The sequence below is a fragment of the Sciurus carolinensis genome, chromosome 6 (genome assembly GCF_902686445.1).
Source record: "Sciurus carolinensis chromosome 6, mSciCar1.2, whole genome shotgun sequence".
Classification (NCBI taxonomy): Eukaryota; Metazoa; Chordata; class Mammalia; order Rodentia; family Sciuridae; genus Sciurus; species Sciurus carolinensis.
In genome coordinates this window covers 108,811,223-108,830,691 of record NC_062218.1, presented here as the reverse complement: position 1 = coordinate 108,830,691, position 19,469 = coordinate 108,811,223, and the positions used below count along the sequence as shown (strand labels likewise).

Sequence of the window (19,469 nt, the reverse complement as noted above, 5' to 3'; positions counted from 1 at the left end):
TTTTTTAACTCATCGTAGTTAAGTTTTAAGCTGCTTTTTGTCTTTGGAGGCTTTAAAAAGAAAACCAAATTAGGTCCACTTCAATGTCCACCTGTAAAAAAGAAAAATTTTTTTGTTGTTTTTCTTGTCTTTTTTTCTGTTATCCAAGTGATGGTTTTTTATGTATAGTTCTGCTTGTGTTCAGAGGATTCAAATATCAAAAGGAAGATTCTTCCACTAAATTGCCTTTGTAATATGAAATGTATTAGTGCAAAATAATAAAATATATACCATATAAAAAGAGCAAAAACCAAAACCACCATTAAAGGACACATTTATATATTCATATATATAAACATATTTGTATATATATACTTGTTAACTATAAATTTTCATAGATATAGTAATATCCTATCCATAGTCCTTATATATGTGTATGAATTACAGTATCAATTTGTCTAATCTTTCTAGCAGCCGCAGTAGAAAGGTAGAGAACATGGTATACATGATTCACATTTAACATTCTCCACAAAGAGAAATCAGATGAATTTTCAATGACAGGAAAATATTTCCTGCCATTTCTATTCAAAGAAAAAAATTGTGTTCTTCCTATAGGTGATTTCCTTGTTTATATTCTTACATAAATGTACCCTTACTTTTAAAATTTTTTTGTGTCTTAAAATCTCTCTTTGAAGGAGGGCAGTTATCATTAATGTTAGAACCATACTTCATAATCATTTTTCCTTAGGTAACTATAGGCTTTCAGTGATATCAAGAGATAGTACCTGAATAAGATGGAATGGTGAGTGTCTATTGGTCTCTAAAGCCAATATTTTCTTCGTCTGTGCAGTTCTTTATCTAGAATTCACTGGCAAAGACTTGGAGAGCAGGAGTATTTTCTCTATAGCTTTTGCTGTGACCTCGGGGTTTTTGAGTCTATTCCCCAACTCAAGGTCTCTCTGTTCTTCAATAAAGTTGTTTCACTATTTTATCTCTGGCCAAAATTATGTATACTTGTGGAAAAACATTCACACAATATAAAAATGTAAAAATTATAAAGTGAGAGAGTCTTAAACTTCTTGCTTCCTCCTGGGCTATCCGGTATTAATCATTTATGATGTTTAGATTTTTTTCTCTATTTATCTAGACAGTATCAATTCTACAGTTTTTAGAAATATAAAGTTCGCTCTTCTCTTGATTAACTATATCTAATTTTCCCTGTATTGCTTATTGAATACTTGACTTCTTAGAAATGTTGCCTTTATTATTTATTAAATTCCCTTTTGTGATTAGATCTCATTTTACTCTTCTGTTCTCCTGATGTGTCTTACTTTTTTTTTTTAACCAGGGATTGAACTCAGGGACACTCAACCATTAAGCCACATGCCCAGACTTATTTTGTATTTTATTTAGAAACAGGGTCTCATTGAGTTGCTTAACACCTTGCTTTTGCTTGAGATGAACAGAAGAGTGCTGTTATAGGGTTCGGTCCAGTATTGTTTGAGGATGTGACTGTGGATTTCACCCAGGAAGAGTGGCAGCAGTTGGATCCTCGCTCAGAGGACCCTGTACAGGGTTGTGATGCTGGAGAACTACAGTCACCTGGTCTCAACGGGTAAGGACCACTTCCCTGCATAACTCAGAGTTATCCAGTTCACTGCCTCTCATCTGATTGGGTCTGGTAGGTTCCTGATAAGGGACTGTGTTTCTCTTTCCCCTCTCCAGTGCAAGGTCATTACTTTGTTGACTGACTCCTGGAGAACTTTAGTGTGGACTCCTAAAACTGCACTTTCTCATCTTTTGCAGTGTAGACAACCCAATTCATGTTTTCTCCATAATAAGATATTCAGTTTCCAAACCAAATGTCCTCTCTAAGTTGGAACAAGGAGAAGAACCATGGATCATAAAGCAAGCCATACCAAATTGGATCTATCCAGGTGAAAATCTGGTGAAAGGAAGACAAGGGAAGCAAAAGCTTAGTTGCTTTACTTTTCTTTTTAATTGACTGGTGAGTAAGGCTTAGATCTCTACCCAGACTGATATCTGCTATTCCTTCTTGGTCATGTGCTGAGTGTATGGTAGGCATTCAACTCCCCATCCTTTAATAGTGACCATTTAATAACATTTCTTATTGATCCATTTAATAACCATATTCTAAGAGAAAGTCAAAGGTGAAAGAAGTCAATTGCTTTTCTGGAACATAGACTGCACTTAAATACACATCATCAAGATTCGTGGCTGTGCAAAACTACATGGCACATATACTTACTGCTTTAGATGTTCAATTAAAATTACAGTATACAAAAATGGGGAAAAATTTAAGAAAGTGTTTTTCAGAGGATGTAACAGCTGTTCTGAAACATATCTTGCCCCATTTCCATACTGAGGATCCACTGGTCAGCAACCTAGTCACACACCAGGGCCTTGGGCATTCTAGGTAAGTACACTGCCACTGGACTACACCCCAAGCCCTCAAGCATATCTTAAGTATGGGTTAGGAAGAAGAAGGAGGAAGGCAAGCTCTAAGAAGGATGTGTACAAATCATTGGAACTAGGAATCGACATGGCTTTTCTGGCAGAAATTTCCTAGGCTTGCTTGACTTCCATAAGATTCATTGGGGAGGAGTGGAGTGTAAGTTTGTATGGTTATAGACAGTTGATGTCTCTTTAGTCATACACTAAATTTTTCTGTTACATTTTAAATAGCTTTGAGAGATAATTCACATAACAGATAGTTCACTCATTTAAACAATTCAGTATATTAACAGATTGTGCAACCATTATGACAGTTAATTTTAGAACATTTTCATCATCTCAAAGAGAAATCCTGCACCATTTGGCTATTACCTCTCTATTGACTTTTCCCCTAGCCCTAAGCAATGGCTGTTCTACTTTCTGTCTTTCCATATTTGTTGACTTTTAACCTTTCATATGAATGGAATCATATAATATGTGGTCTTTCATGATTGGTTTCTTTCAGTTAGCATAATTTTAGCAAGGTTCATTTATCTTGTAGCATGTATTATACTTCATTCCTTTTTGGCCCAAAATATTTCATTGTGTGGATACACCACATTTGTTTATCTGTTATTCAGTTGATGGACATTTAGGGTGCTTCCACTTACAGCTAGTATGAATCATACTACTAAAAGCATTCATGTACAAGTGTAAACATGTTTTATTTTATTTTTGGTCACTTGAAGTGGATTTGCTGCATTATATAGTAATTCTGTGTTTAATTGTTTGAAGAATTGTCAGGTATTTTCCACAGTGGATACTCCATTTTATATTTTATATCAAAACCCCAGCGTGGAAGTATATGAGAATACCAGTTTTTTCATCCTCTTGCCTGTGTTTATTAGAATTGACTTTTTTATCCTAGTAGTGGGTCTACACAAGTGATATCACATTGTGGTTTTGATTTTCCTTTTCCTGATGACTACTGATGGTGAGCATCTTTTCATGTGCTTGATAGTCATTTATATGCCTTACTTGGAGAACTAGATGCTTTGTTCATTTTTTTAATTGGGTTATTTGTCTTTTTATTGTCAAATTGGAAAAATTCTTTATACATTCTAAATACATGTCCCTTAACACATGTGTGTTGTATAAGTACTTTCATTCTATGGGTTGTGTTGTCACTTTGATAGTGTACTTTGTTTTTTGTTTTGTTTTGTTTTTTGTTTTGTTTTTCTGTTTTATTTTGTTTTTGAATCCACCCCATTTGAGCAAAAGATTTTAATTGAAATGTCTCCAAGATATACAAGTGGCAAAAATCACATGAAAAGTTGTTCAATGTCATTAGTTACTAGGGAAATGTAAATCAAAACCACACAACATACCTTCGTGCACCCACTGGGATGCTATAATGTAAAAGATGGACAATAACAAGTGTTGGCAAGGATGTGGAGAAACTGGATCCCTCTTACAGTGCCAGTGGGCATGTATCACACAGCAGCTGTGGAAAACCATTTGGCATTTTCCCACTAAGTTGAGCAGAATTACCATATCACCCAGCAATTCCTCTCCCAGGCATGTACCCAAAAGAATGGAAAACAGATGTTCAAACAAAAACTGGCCCAAAAATGTTCACAGCAACTCTGTTCACAACAGTCCAAGGGTACAAGAAACACAGATATCCATCGCTGATGAAGATAATCAAAATGTCACATGCCCATAGTCCTTGCAACTTGAGAGGTTGAAGCACGAGGATCACAAGTTGGAGACCAGCTTCAGCAACTTAGCAAGACCCTGTGTCAAGGTAAAAAATAAAAAGGGCTTGGGATGTAGCTCAGTTGTTTAGCACCCTGGTTTCAACCCCAGGACCATACACACCAAAAAAAAAAAATCTTACACACATACTATTGAATATTATCCAGTGATAAAAAAGAAAGGAAGGACTGACACATGTTAAAACGTGCATGAGCCTAGAAAATATTGTGCTACTTAAAATAAGTCACAAAAGGCCACACACTGTGTGATCCCATTTAATGACATGTCCAGTATGTACAAATTTATAGAGACAGAAAGAGTGGATTAACGTTGCTTAGGGACTGGGGACAGGGGAGAAGGTGGCAGGCAAGTGACGGCCAATGGGTATGGGCTTTCTTTTAGGAGGGATGAAAATGTTCTATAATTAGACTGTAGTGATGATTGTGCGACCCTGTGCATATACTAAATCATGAATGTGCACGTTAAATGATTTATTTTATTTTTTTATTTATTTGGAAACAGAAATATGTTTTTATTGGTCTTTTTTATATTAAAATATTTTGTATTTTTACAGACTGCATTTTGATTCATTGTACACAAATGGTGTACAACTTTTCATTTCTATGGTTGTACACAATGTAGATTCACACCATTCATGTATTCATACATATACATAGGGTAATACTGTCTGTTTCATTCTACTCTCTTTCTGTCCTCCACCACCTTCCACCCCATTTTGCTCTGCACCATCCAAAGTTTCTTCATTCTTCTCTCTGCCTCCCGCCACCCCCCTTGTTATATATTGTCATGCACTTATCAGAGAAAACATCAGTTTTTTGGGGCTTGGCCTATTTCACTAAGCATGATATTTTCCAACTTCATCCATTTACCAGCAAATGCCATAATTTTATTATTCTTTATGGCTGAGTAATATTCCATTGTGTATATATACCACAGTTTCTTTAGCTGTTCGTCAATTGAAGGGCATCTAGGTTGGTTCCACAATCTAGCTATTGTGAATTGAGCTGCTATGAATATTGATGTGGCTACATCACTGTAGTATGCTGATTTTAAGTCCTTTGGGTATAAACCAAGGAGTGGGATAGCTGGATCAAATGGTGGGTCCATTCCAAGTTTTCTGAGGAATCTCCATATTGCTTTCCAGAGTGGCTCCACCAGCAATGTATGAGTGTACCTTTTTCCCCACACCCACGCCAACACTTATTATTGCTTGTGCTCTTGATAATAGCCATTCTAATTGGAGTTAGGTGAAATCTTAGGGTGGTTTTAATTTGCATTTCTCTAATTACTAGGGATGATTAGCACTTTTTCATACATTTGTTTATCACCTGTATAACTTCTAGACCTCATAAATGAATTCAGCAAAATAGCAGTATAGAAAATCAATACACATAAATCTAAAGCATTTTTATACATAAGTGATGAAACATCTGAAAGGGAGATGAGAAAAACAACTTCTTTTGCAATAACCTCAAAAAAAATAAAATACTTGGGAATCAATCTAACCAAAGAGGTGAAAGACCTCTACAATGAAAACTACAAAACATTAAAGAAAGAAATTGAAGAAGACGTTAGAAGATGGAAAAATCTCCCATGTTCTTGGATAGGCAGAATTAATATTATCAAAATGGCCATACTTCCAAAGGCGCTATACAGATTTAATGCAATTTCAATTAAAATCCCTATGACATTTCTCATAGAAACAGAAAAGGCAATCATGAAATTCATCTGAAAGAACAAAAGACCCAGAGTAGCCAAAGCAATCCTGGGCAGGAAGGGTGATGCAGGAGGTATCACAATACCAGACCTTAAACTCTACTCTAGAACAATAGTAACAAATACGGCATAGTATTGGCACCAAAATAGACAGATAGATCAATGGTACAGGATAGAAGACACAGAGACATACCCACATAAGTACCATTATCTCATACTAGACAAAGGTGCCAAAAACTTAGAATGGAAAAAAGATATCCTCTTCAACAAATGGTGCTGGCATAACTAGAAATCCATATGCAGTAAAATGAAATTAAACCCCTATCTCTCACCCTGTATAAAATTCAACTCAAAATGGATCAAGGATCTAGGAATTAGACCTGAGGCCCTTCACCAAATAGAAAAGTAGACCCAAATCACCATCACGTTGGCTTAGGACCAGACTTCCTTAACAAGACCCCCATAGCACAAGAAATAAAAGCAAGAATTAATAAATGGGATAGATTCAAACTAAAAAGTGTTTTCTCAGCACAGCAAACAATCAACAATGTGAAAAGAGAGCCTACAGAGTGGGAGAAAATCTTTTCCACACACACTCCAGACAGAGCACTCAGCTCCAAAGTTTATAAAGAACTTAAAAAACTTTACACCCAAAATACAAAGAACCCAGTCAATAAATGGGCTAAGGAAATGGGCAGACACTTCACAGGAGATATACAGGTGATCAACAAATATATGAAAAAGTGTTTTTTTTTTATTTTTGTATACATATATAGGGTAATAATATCCTTTTCAATTCACTATCCTTCCCATTCCCACCTGCTCCACCCCTCCCCTCACACCCCTCTGTACAATGCAAAGTTCCTTCATTCTTCCCTACCCACCCCCAACTATGGATAAGCATCTGATTATCAGAGAAAACAATTGACCTTTGGTTTTTTGGGATTGCTTTATTTCACTTAGCATGATATTCTCCAGTTCCATCCATTTACCTGCAAATTCCATAATTCTGTTTTAAGGCTAAATAATATTCTATTGTGAATATGTACCACGTTTTCTGTATCCATTTATCTGTTGAAGGGTATCTAGGTTGGTTCCATAGTTTTGTTATCATGAATAGAGCTGCTATAAACATTGATGTGGTTGGGTCACTAAAGAATGTTGATTTTAAGTACTTTGGGTATCAACCGAGAAGTGGGATAGCTGGATCAAATGGCAGTTCCATTTGAAGTTTTCTAAGGAATCTCTATACTGCTTTTCAAAGTGGTTATACCAATTTGCAGTCCCACCAACAATGTATGAGTGTATCTTTTCCCCCACATCCTTGCCAACACTTATTATTGCTAGTATTCTTGATAGTTGCCATTCTTACTGGAGTGAGATGAAATCTTAGAGCAGCTTTGATTTGCATTTCTCTAATTACAAGAGATGATGAACTTTTTTTTATGTTTGTTGATCGATTGTATTTCCTCTTCTGTGAAGTGTCTGTGCAGTTCCTTAGCCCATTTATTTATTTGATGTTTTTTTGTTTTGAGTTCTTTATATATCTTGGAGATTAATACTCTATCTGGAGTGTGTGTGGTAAAGATTTTTTTTCCATTCTGTAGGTTCTCTCTTCAAATTGATTGTTTCCTTTGCTGAGAAGAAATGTTTTTAGTTTGAATCCATCCCATTTATTGATTCTTAATTTTACTTCTTGTACTTTAGGAGTCTTGTTAAGGAAGTTAAATCCTAAACTGACATGATGAAGATTTGGGTCTACTTTTTCTTCTATTAGGCACGAGGTCTCTGTTTTAGTACCTAAGTCTTTGATCCACTTTGAGTTGATTTTTGTGCAGGGTGACAAAGTTTAATTTCATTTTGTTACATATGGATTTCCAGTTTTCCCAGCACCATTTGTTGAATAGGCTATCTTTTCTCCAATGTATATTTTTGGCACCTTTGTCTAGTATGAGATAACCATATTTATATGGGTTTGCCTTTGTGTCTTCTATTTTGTACCATTGGTATACTTGTCTATTTTGGTGCCAAGACCATGCCACTTTTGTTACTATTGCTCTGTAGAATAGTTTAAAGACTGGTAGTGTGATTCCTCCTGCTTCCCTCTTCTTGCTAAGGATTACCTTGGCTATTCTGGGTCTCTTATTTTTCCAAATGAATTTCATGATTGGTTTTTCTACTTGTATGAAGAATGTCATTGATATTTTAATAGAATTTGCATTGAATCTTTATAACACTTTGGTAGTATAGCCACTTTGACAATATTAATCCTGCCTTTGATAGTGTACTTTGAAGCATGAGAATTTATAATTCTGATGATATCCTGTTTATTTTTTCCTTTGCGGCCTGTTGAAGTAGGGGAGGGTGCTGGATGGCAATGGAAGGGAGAATGCAGTGGAACAAAGCTCCTCATTTCCTGGCCTAACCCACAGAAAAAGGAAGAGTTTAAGGTCCCCAATCCCCTTTAGGAGCACACCCCAGTGACCTAAAGACTTCCTGCTAGGTCCCACCTCAAGTTTTCACAACTTCCCAATAGGGCCAAGGTGGGAAGCAAGACTTTACCACATGGACATTTGGCACACACTTAAGATCTAAACTAAGCACTGCATCTGGTTGACCAGTTGTGGGGCTTACAAATTTCCTTATTTTCAGGAAGAACTCCCAGAACCCAGAGAAGCTTATAGATTTATGGTATGGTTTATTACAGTGGTAAAATTCAACAGTCTAGGTCTAGATTTTTATTTTGGGGAAGGTTTTCGTTTACTAACTTTCCTTCCTTGATATGGATTGATTCAGATTATCTGCTTTTTCTTTTTGGTAATTTGTGTCTTTCAAGGAATTTTTTAAAATTTCCCCTATATTGTCAAATTCATTGTCATAAAATGTTTAATAATATTCCCTTTTCAGTGTTTTGTTTGTGGAATCCTTAGACACATTCTGCATTTCATTACTGGCATTGTTATTTTACATATTCTCTCCTTTTCTTTTCACCACAAGCTAAAAATAGGAATTTTATTAATTTTTTTCAGATAACTAGGTTTTGATTTTTTTCTACTTTTGTTCACTATCTTTATTTCATTGGTTTTCATTCTGATCTTTATTTTTTCCTATTTTCTACTTATTTGGGGTTTAATTTGCTTTTCTTTGTCTAGCTTATTAAGGTCAAAGCTTAGATCATTGATTTGAGATCATATTTGTTTTCTAATATAAGTATTTAAATACTGGTAGTCCTCATTTTGTATAGTAATGATGGACCATAACAATGACCATGGAAGTTGAAACATTGTAATCTTCGTGGGCACTGGGGAAATATTTAAATTATGTGACCATTAAGATTTTTATTTAAAAACATTAAAAATTATCTTACCATTGGTTATAATTGTATAAGGACATGAAAACAACTAATTAAGTGAAAATTAATATTATTTTCTATCCTGAAATTTAAATATTGGCAGCATTTTGAGCATGTTATATTTCTGTTCAAAAAAATTGTGAGGAATAGTTTGAGTGGTGCTATCCATCTTCTCCTTGTATAAGTCATGTTATAAAGTGAGCATGATTGCATGATTTCTATGCCTTGGTGATTTGGCATACATCTTTATAAGCATGGATCCATGTCCAACATTTTATCGTTTGTCTTTTCAATACTGTAAAATATCTCCAAGATTTCCTTAAAGTAATTATTTTGGATGGCATCACTTTCTCTGGAATATCTTTATCCTTTTTATCACAACCACTCTCCACTTTTGCTTTAACAAATTCACTTTCACTGAGTTCCTCCAGCTATGTATCTAAAGTCTCTTGAATGGCAGCAATGTCTTATTTCCATGTTCAGCTATCTTTTAATCATGTAAAATTTTGTTACTGTTGGGTTTTGGCTTAATTTTTATTTTTCTGGTCCAATTCCATCTTTTAAGTATCCATTTTTGTAAAATGTCCCATGGGTTTTATCACTGGAAGACAAGGAGTAAACGTAACTATGCACTTAGCTGTCTTTGAGCATGATGAAAAAGAAGGGCAATTGATTATAACCAACAGACTTTGGAAGAAATGAAATGACAGGTCACACTGATCATGTTGTATCTGTTATTTATATAGTGATTTCTGGACTGAAAAGTTAGTAATGAGTTTGTAGTTTATGTCATTATTCATAAATTACATATCATGACATTGAAGTTTGAACTATGTGATGGGAAATATGGTGTTGTTAAACCAAATTCCTGCAGGGCAAAATTTTGAGAATTACCCATATCTCATTTTTCCTCTGGTTACTATTTCAGCTCAATCCCACAATTTTTTATATTCTGTGTTTTTATTTTCATTAAATTCAAGTTACTTTCTCATTTCTCTTTTAACTTTGTTTTAGATGCAAAGGTTATTTATAAGTATTTTGTTTAAATTTCCATATTGGGGGGAATTTGGGAGATTTATTTTTTTTACTTATTTCTACTTTAATTCTATTATGGTTGGAAAATGCTTTGCATGGTTGCCATTCATGTAAAGTTTCTGACACTTGTGAACCAATGTTATTTTCTATTCTGGTGAATGATTCTTGCATCCTTCAAATACCTGTTTATTATGTTATTATTGGGTGTATTATATAGACATGGATTAAACCAGGATTGTTCATACTTTTTTATACTTGCTTTATAGAAAGTTAATAAATATATTGAGGGGTGTTGAAATCTCCAGCCATAATATTTATTTGTGTATTTTTCCTTTCATTTTTGTAAGTTTTGACTTCATGTATTGTGAGAATTTGTTAGTAGGGATATATACATTTATAATTGTTATATCTTCTTGCTATATTCTGTATTGATTCTTTTGCAATTTTGAAATGTTCCTCCTTGTTTCTAATATTATTTATTTTCTTGAAATGTGTATTATCTGATATTAATATAACTACACCAAATCTCTTATGTTACAATTTGCAAGGTATCTTTTTCCATCTTTTTTCCATTCTATTCATCTTTGAACTTAAAACAACTCTTTTTTTACAACAAGTAGTGAATTCCTACTTTTTTATGGAGCTGAGACTTCTTTTTATTGAAAGTATTTATTTATTGAAAGCGTTTCCAGTTAATATAATTATTGATTTGATTTATGTTTGCCATTTTTCTATTTATTTTGTCTCTTGGTTTCTGTTTTTCTTTTGTTGCTGTCTTCTTTTGTGTTAAAATAATATTTTTTATATGTGATTTGCTAAAGTTTTGTTAAGAATTTTTGCATCTATGTTCATTAGGGATTGGTCTGAAGTTTTCTTTCCTCGATGTGTCTTTGTCTGGTTTTGGTGTCAGGGTGATATTATCTTCATAGAATGAGTTTGGAAGGGTTCCCTCCTCTTCTATTTCATAGAACATTTTGAGAAGTATTGGAATGAATTCTTCTTTGATGGTCTTGTAGAACTCAGCTGAGAATCCATCTGGTCCTGAACTTTTCTTGGTTGGTAGTCTTTTGATGACTTCTTCTATTTCATTGCTTGAAAATGATCTATTTAAATTGTGTATGTCCTCCAGTTTCAGTTTGGGTGGATCATATGTCTCTAGAAACCTATCAATGTCTTTGAGATTTTCTATTTTGTTGGAGTATAGATTTTCAAAATAACTTCTAATTCTGTTTTGTATTTCAATAGCGTTTGTCATGGTATTTTCTTTTTCATCACAAATTTTAGTAACTTGAGTTTTCTCTCTCCTCTTCATTAGTGTGGCTAAGGTTTTATCAATTTTGTTTATTTTTTCAAAGAACCAACTTTTTGTTTTGTCAATTTTTTGAATTGCTTCTCTTGTTTCAATTTCATTGATTTCAGCTCTTATTTTAATTATTTCCTGTCATCTACTACTTTTGGTGTTGATCTGTTCTTCTTTTTCTAGGGTTTTGAGCTGTAATGTTAGGTTGTTTATTTGTTGACTTTTCCTTCTTTTACTGAATGTGTTCCATGCAATGAATTTTCCTCTTAGTACTGCTTTTATAGTGTCCAGAGATTTTGATGTTGTATCATTGTTCTCATTTACCTCTAAGAATTTTTAAAAGTTAAGACACATTTTTAACTTCAAAAATCAACAGAGGAGACCAAGAAGATAATGGAACAGAGCTAGGCATTGATTCCTGATTTCCCCACAACCCAGAAAGGAGCTACAACCCCAGCCCAAATTAGGGATTTGGACTTTTAAAATAGATTTTTCTTTCACTTTTAAAATAGATTTTTCAGACTGAAAGTCTAAATATATAACCTTTAAAATAAAGTTGACCATAAAGAAAAGATGTTAAGAGACTATGACCAGAATATACAAGAAATTTGTATAACAGCAAGAGATCAAAGTTAAGAATTATCAAGGTAAATGAAGGCTCTGAAATACAAAATAAAAGGATGCAAAATCTTTTCATGAAAAGTATTAGAAATTTTTCCAAATCTTAGGAATGAGATGGAAATCCAAAGAAGTATATATAACTCCAAATAGAATGACAGGACACATTATAATAAAAATGTCTCATATGAAGAATAAGCATAGAATTTTAAAACTGCAAGAGAAAGATGACTGGTCACAGTTATAGGTGAGTCAATTTAGATTTCAACTGATTTCTCAACCCAGACCCTAAATGCAGTAGGGCTTAGAATAATATATACCAAGCTCTGAAACAAAATGGGGCCAACCAAGATTACTATACCTAGCAAAATTATACTTCAGAATTGAAGATTAAATAATTCCATGATAAACAGAAACTAAATGAATTCAATACCACAAAACCTCCACTACAAAATATACTCAATGAAATATTTAATGAAGAAGAAATGAAAACTAGCATAAGGATGAATTATACTAGAAGATAGTTAATTAAAGGAAAATTAAGTAGGAATTATACATTAAAAATAAATCAAAATGCAGGAAATAAAAATCATCTCTATAATAACATTGAATGTAAATGATCTAAAGTCTTCAATCAAAAAACATAGATTGACAGATAGGATTAAAAAGCAAGACCCAACAATATGCTATTTGAAGGGACTCAAAAAAAATCCGCAGACTGAAAGGAAAAGGATGGGAAAAGATATACCATGCAAAAAATACCCTGACTATTCTCATATCCAACACAGTGGATTTCAAACCAAAATTAATCTTAAGAGACAAAGAAGGTTGCCGTGATCAGCACGACCAAACTCTTGGGTCTGAAGAGGGGAAAAGGCTTTGGGGAAACAGGTACACTCATAAATTGTTTGTGGGACTACAGATTAGTGAAACCATTTTGGAAAGCAGTATAGAGAAACCTCAGAAAGCCTTGAATGGAACCACAATTTGACCCAGCTATCCCACTCCTCAGTGTATTCCCAAAAGACTTAAAATCGGCATACTGAAATGACACAACCACATCAATGTTTATAACAGCTCAATTCACAATAACTAGATTGTGGAACCAACCTAGATGCCCTTCAACAGATGAATGGATAAAGAAACAGTGATATATATACACAATGGAATATTATTCATCCATAAAGATGAACAAAATTATGGCATTTGCAGGTAAATGGATGGAGTTAGAGAATATCATGCTAAGTGAAATAAGCCAATCCCCAAAAACCAAAAGCCAAATGATTTCTCTCATAAGTGGCTGATGATACATAATGGGGGGAGTAAGGGAAGAATGGAAGAAGGATGGATTGTGTAGATGGAAATGAGGGGTGGGGAGGGGACAGGTGAAGGAAAGATAATAGAATGAGACAAATATCACTACCCTATGTACATGTATGATTGCACAAATGGTATGTCTCTACTTTGTGAACAACCAGAGAAACAATAGTTGTACTCCATTTGTGTATAATGAATCAAAATAAAAAATAATAATATTTTTAGCATAGTATTTTAATTTTTCTGGGGAGATTTTAGCTGAGTTCTCTTCCCTCACCCTGATGTGTGTGGGTGTGTCTATGTGTGTAGCAATTCTCTAGGGATTACAGTATGATCTTTAAATTTTTATAATGTATTTCAAGTTAATACAGACTTTTTCCTGGAAAAATATAGAAAATTCATATTAATTAATCTTATAAATTTTTCATTTTACCTTTAAAATTTCCATTTCATTCTTTTATTTTTATGTTAACATAAAATAAAGTTTCTTCTGTCTTTAAATCTTGACAGAGGCACAGCATCACTTAAGTACCACACAATCATGATACAGAACAATTCCATTATTCTCAAAATTTCTTCTTTATTGCCTCTTTGTTTGAAATTGTGTATTTTTTCATTCATTTCTTAGCTTATGTTCCTTTAGCTTAGAATATGTTCACAGTAGTTCTTCCAAATTTGCTGCTTGTTAAATCCAATATGAACCTTCTTGAATTTTTTTCCTATGGACTGATTTTGTTCCTAGGTAAGGTCACATTTTCATGTTTCTTTGCATTTGGGGGTGAAAATCACATTGAAGATAATATGTTGTGGTATCTGTTTCTTCTTGTAATGATTGTTTTTGTTTTAGAAAAAGTTAACTTACTTGAACTCAAATATAACATTTTTATCTCCCATAGGATGCCTTTGTTGATGTCTTTGTTTATTTTTGCTTTATGGGAAAATCCTAAGAAATAATGCCATGAACCCTTCTATGCTTACTCAATAGAATAAAAGTTTTTAAAATTAGACACTCTCAACTTGTGTGCTTTTGGTAGCTTTTTTAATTCAGTTTTGTACTTCTTTTCTAAGGAGAATCATTCTGTGACTACCTCATACCACCACAAATGAAAATAATATCCATTCTTATTTATTCACTTGAAAAACTTATTTGGGATTAAAATAGCCTTGCTCACTCCCAATTTATTGTACTCCAGTCTATCCTACCATCCATTTGTACTGCCTCTTTATTTTTTGTATGTTTTATTTTTCCTCTTTATTCTTTCAGACAGGGAGAATAAACTTAATACTACTCAACTGGTTCTATTCAGCGATGTTTCCTTCCATAAGGATATTCTAGAAAGTGTCAGAGGGGATCATGCATTATACTCAATTTTAGAAGTCTGGAAAAAAGATGACTTACTGAAGAGAGATCAGGAAACCAAGACAAACTTCTCAGGCAAGTCACAGTTATTAATAACAAAATAATTATTGAAGAGTAAGGCCATTTATATAATGCATTTGGAAAAATATTTCATGACTGCCCAGACCTAGATTCTTCAAGAAAAAGACTGTGTAAATGTGATTCACTTGGAAAAAGCTTGAAATCTAGTATGAATTTACTCTGTTGTAATAGAAGTTATACCAGAAAAAGTACTGGCGAGAATTTTGGTTATGGGAGAATACCTAGCTACACTTCTTCCTACTCTGAGTATGATGGAGTGAAACACTGTGAGAGCACTTAGTGCAGAAAGATTCTAAGAAGTAAAAAATCTGGCATTTAATATGTGAATGTCGAAACAGGAGAGAACCTGTGTATTTGTTTAGTGTGGCAAAGCATTTGCTAAGTCACAGCTCATTATACATCAAATAATTCATACTGGAAAGGAACCATATGATTGTGGTGCATGTGGAAAAACCTTCGTTGAGAAATCGCCCCTTATTATACATCAGAGAATTCACACTGGAGAGAAGCCTTATAAATGTAGAGAATGTGGAAAGGCCTTTTCCCAGAAGTCACAACTTATTATACATCATAGAGCTCATACTGGAGAGAAGCCATATGAGTGTACAGAATGTGGAAAAGCCTTCTGTGAGAAGTCCCACCTCATTATACATAAAAGAATTCACTCTGGTGAGAAACCCTACAAGTGTGCTCAGTGTGAGGAAGCCTTCAGCAGAAAGACAGAGCTCATTACACATCAGTTAAGTCATACTGGGGAGAAACCTTATGAATGTACCAAATGTGGGAAGACTTTCTCCCGGAAGTCACAACTCATCATCCACCAGAGAACACATACTGGAGAGAAACCCTATAAATGCAGTGAATGTGGTAAAACCTTCTGTCAGAAATCACATCTCACTGGACACCAGAGAATTCACACTGAAGAAAAACCTTATGTGTGCACTGAATGTGGGAAAGCCTTCTCTCAGAAGTCCCACCTCCCGGGACATCAGAGAATTCATACAGGAGAGAAACCTTATATGTGTGCTGAATGTGGAAAGGCCTTTTCCCAGAAGTCAGACCTCATTTTACATCAGAGAATCCATACTGGGGAAAGACCCTATCAGTGTGCTATATGTGGGAAAGCCTTCATTCAGAAGTCACAACTCACTGTACATTAGAGAATTCATACAGTAATGAAATCATAAGAATGAACTGAAAAGACTTAAGTGTCAGTTCAAGTCATAATAGATATTGCAAAGCTCATTGATTTGATGAGTTTGGATAGTATATCTCAGTCAAAAACAAATTTTTAAAAGATAAACCATGTCCCTAATGTTATAATTTTTTATGAAGAAAATAGAAAAGTAGTAATATATAAATGATAGGCATATTCACTGTGACATATAAACCCTTTAAAATTGTGAACTAAATGATTAGTCTAATAAAATTGTAAATTACATAGAGTGTTTTGAAGTTCTGTGTTCCTGGGTATATTACATATCAAACCTTAATACATAATCAGACAAGAGATAGTATTGTTAATATTTTACTAACATAATTTTTGCCTTTCATTCCCTGTACAGAAAATGAAGAGAACTTAGACTTAAAGATGTTAATATCCTGAGACTGTACTTGAGGGAGGGAACTTGACCTTCACTCCTAAATTTAGATGCAAAATTCCTTATTTAGAAAGATAGAAAAGTGAGTTGATCAGGTTGAATAAATGTGGCATATTTTTGCATTTCAGGAATATAAGGTGACCTGTCTATGAATGGACCCAGGATGTTAGAATTGACACTTCTTGCCCATTTCAGCCTTTTACTCTACCTCACTGGAACCTGATGTTGAGGAAAACTGATTCTAAAGTCAGACTCCTTAGGTTTTAATCCTGGTTCCATTACTTACAGATTGCATGAATTTAAGAAGCCTATTTTAACCCTCAGTGTGAAAAGTCGTCCATATCGAGCAGAATCAGGTTTGGTTGAGCCATGGGATACAGAGGCCTGACTCCCAGGAACTGGCAGCCATGATGAACTGTTCCAGATTGTTGCACAGACCGCAATGCTGGAGGAAGGCCTGGTACACGGGCTCATCACCACATCCCAGATGGAGACCTGAACACTGCAATCATGGGAAGGACTCAGTCTACACTCTGAGATCTGAGGAGAAAAGCTTTATTCAGGAGAAATGAAGTAATGGAGCACTTGTCACAAGGAAGCTGCTTCTGTCTACTGACTATAACACCATCTTTTATATGCTTGCATTTAAGCTAGCCATTCATCTTAAAGGTCAAGCCTTGCATAAGCAGTTACTAGTCTATTTGGCAGATTATCAGTCTGTAACAGAGAGTAAAACACAGCCATGTGAACACAGACGTTTCACAGACACTGAAGAACTGTCTTACAGACCACAGAAGAACATCCTATTCACAGAACACAGGAAAGGAGGATGGGACCCCAGTCCCAGGGTGGTCTGCAAGGCTCATGCCACACAGGCCTCCTCCAAGGGACAGGGCAGAGCCCTAGGCCCCAAGTGACCTGAAAGGCATGTCTATCTCCCAACAGAATGCCATGTAGACCTGCTTCCAGGAGAAGGGGCCCATATCAGATAGCCTAGGAAGTAGGTGGCCCTGTGTGGGAGTGGCTTACCACATGATTGATATGCTAGTTCCCTAAACAAATGACTTCCCTAACTCCACCCCATCCTGTTCATACAGAAGAAACCCCTCCCAGTCTTGGTCCCCTTTACCTGTGTGACTATAAAATAAAGGAGAGGTGAGCTACTCCATCTTGTTAGAGACCAGATCTGGTATGACCCGATCCATCACACCCCTTCCCATTTGAAAAGAGTATTGGCTCTTGTGTGTTTATTGATTAGGTAAGTTTATTGGTAATTAACTGATTTATTGCCAGCACGCTGTCCTCTGGCAGTTAACCCTTCCCTCATCTAAGCAGGGTGTGCTGAAACTCCCACACCTCAGTTTCTGTTTCTTCATCTATATATGAAATCCTGACAGACAGTATATTCTTACATAATTTATGTCCCCTTTATCTTTCTACTTTCCAGTTGTAGACTGTTAATTCTAAAGTACATGGATTTAAACTTGATTTGCATTCCAGGAACTCTCCTTTGATTGTACAGAGGATTTCCTCTTCTCTAGTATTTCAGTGTCCTATGTCTGCTGTTCTAACTCAGTCTGTGTTAAAGAAACTATAATTGTTTCATTTATTTTATCTTGCAAAAGCATATAAATTTGCAATCTTTTATTTTATCTCTAGAACTCCTGTTTCACTACCTCCCTAAATCTTGAACTATATCCACTGAGAATTAAGCATTCCTCAGAGAAAAATCTTTGGGAAGTAGGGAGGAAATAGTTTGTATGCAGAAGTATTATATGAGAACATAAACATTCTGCTTGATATTCTCTAAAATTCCATTGCATTCTTTGCTGTGTGCCCCAACTCTTCTCCTCTGAGAATCTTTAGGTATGTACCTCGGATAGAAATTCACATTTGGCAGGGGTGTACTGAGGCCTATATAGCTAAATATTGGTCTGCACATAAATTTCTTCCCACATTTCCTGCCTACTTGACTTCTTCCCCGTAGGGTTCCAATGTTTACTCTTTAAAGTGAGACTTCCCCAGCAGGAGAAACTCTAAATAGAATAGACCACACCTCCAGAAGATGTGCAAACCGGTATGACCAAATTCTTTGCATCATTATGCACAGAGAGTTGAGAGCATTGATACCAGCTAAAACTGAACCTGAGAAATAACACCTGAAGGCATATCTCAGAGTGGTCTCTGAGGAGTCCTCATAGAAGTAACCCCATCTGGCTATTATGGAGGCACAGAAAGATCAGATCATGTGTTAGGGACATACAGAAATTTTGTGAGGAGGGAATGATGCTTAGTTATGGAAGCTACTTGAGGAAAATGAAGAAAAAAATTAAGGGAGATAACATCTGAATTGGAAGCTTAGACACTGAAACATTGAGAAGGAGACAGCCAGGGGAAGATTTGGAGGAAGAGTATCATAGCAAGAGGAAACAACAGGTTGTGGAACACAGTTGTGCTTGGAAAAAGCCTTCCCAGACTCACCTTAGCAACTCATCCTCTAGGCATTCTCTATCCCATTCCCTTGTTTTACTTTCTTCTTCCAGTTTTTCACAATATCAAAGTAATTTAATTGCTTTTTGGTAAGTGCCCACCTTAGATTCCTATATGTTTCTATTAGTTCCCTTGAGGCAGAAAGGATGCAAAACATTCGGACATTTCAAAGAGACCAGAACACAGCCAGAGCTTCAACATGGCACACACCAGCCAATCCAGCAGGACTTAAAAGACAATGGAGAGCCAAGACAGGAGAAAAATCAGGACAAATCCACAGCATGAAGGACAATAGGCATTGTCCTTCATTGTTACTTGCCATTGATACAAGTGCTTACTGTGTGTTGGGCTGACAAAGTCTGAGATGGGCTGTCAGATGGGATAGGG

The 19,469-nt window shown here is 35.1% G+C and overlaps 1 pseudogene; it reads left to right on the top strand.

Annotated features, from left to right (window-relative positions):
• The first annotated feature begins 83 nt into the window (after window positions 1-83).
• Window positions 84-16,178, top strand: LOC124986381 (zinc finger protein 300-like; annotated as a pseudogene).
• The last annotated feature ends 3,291 nt before the right edge of the window (window positions 16,179-19,469 follow it).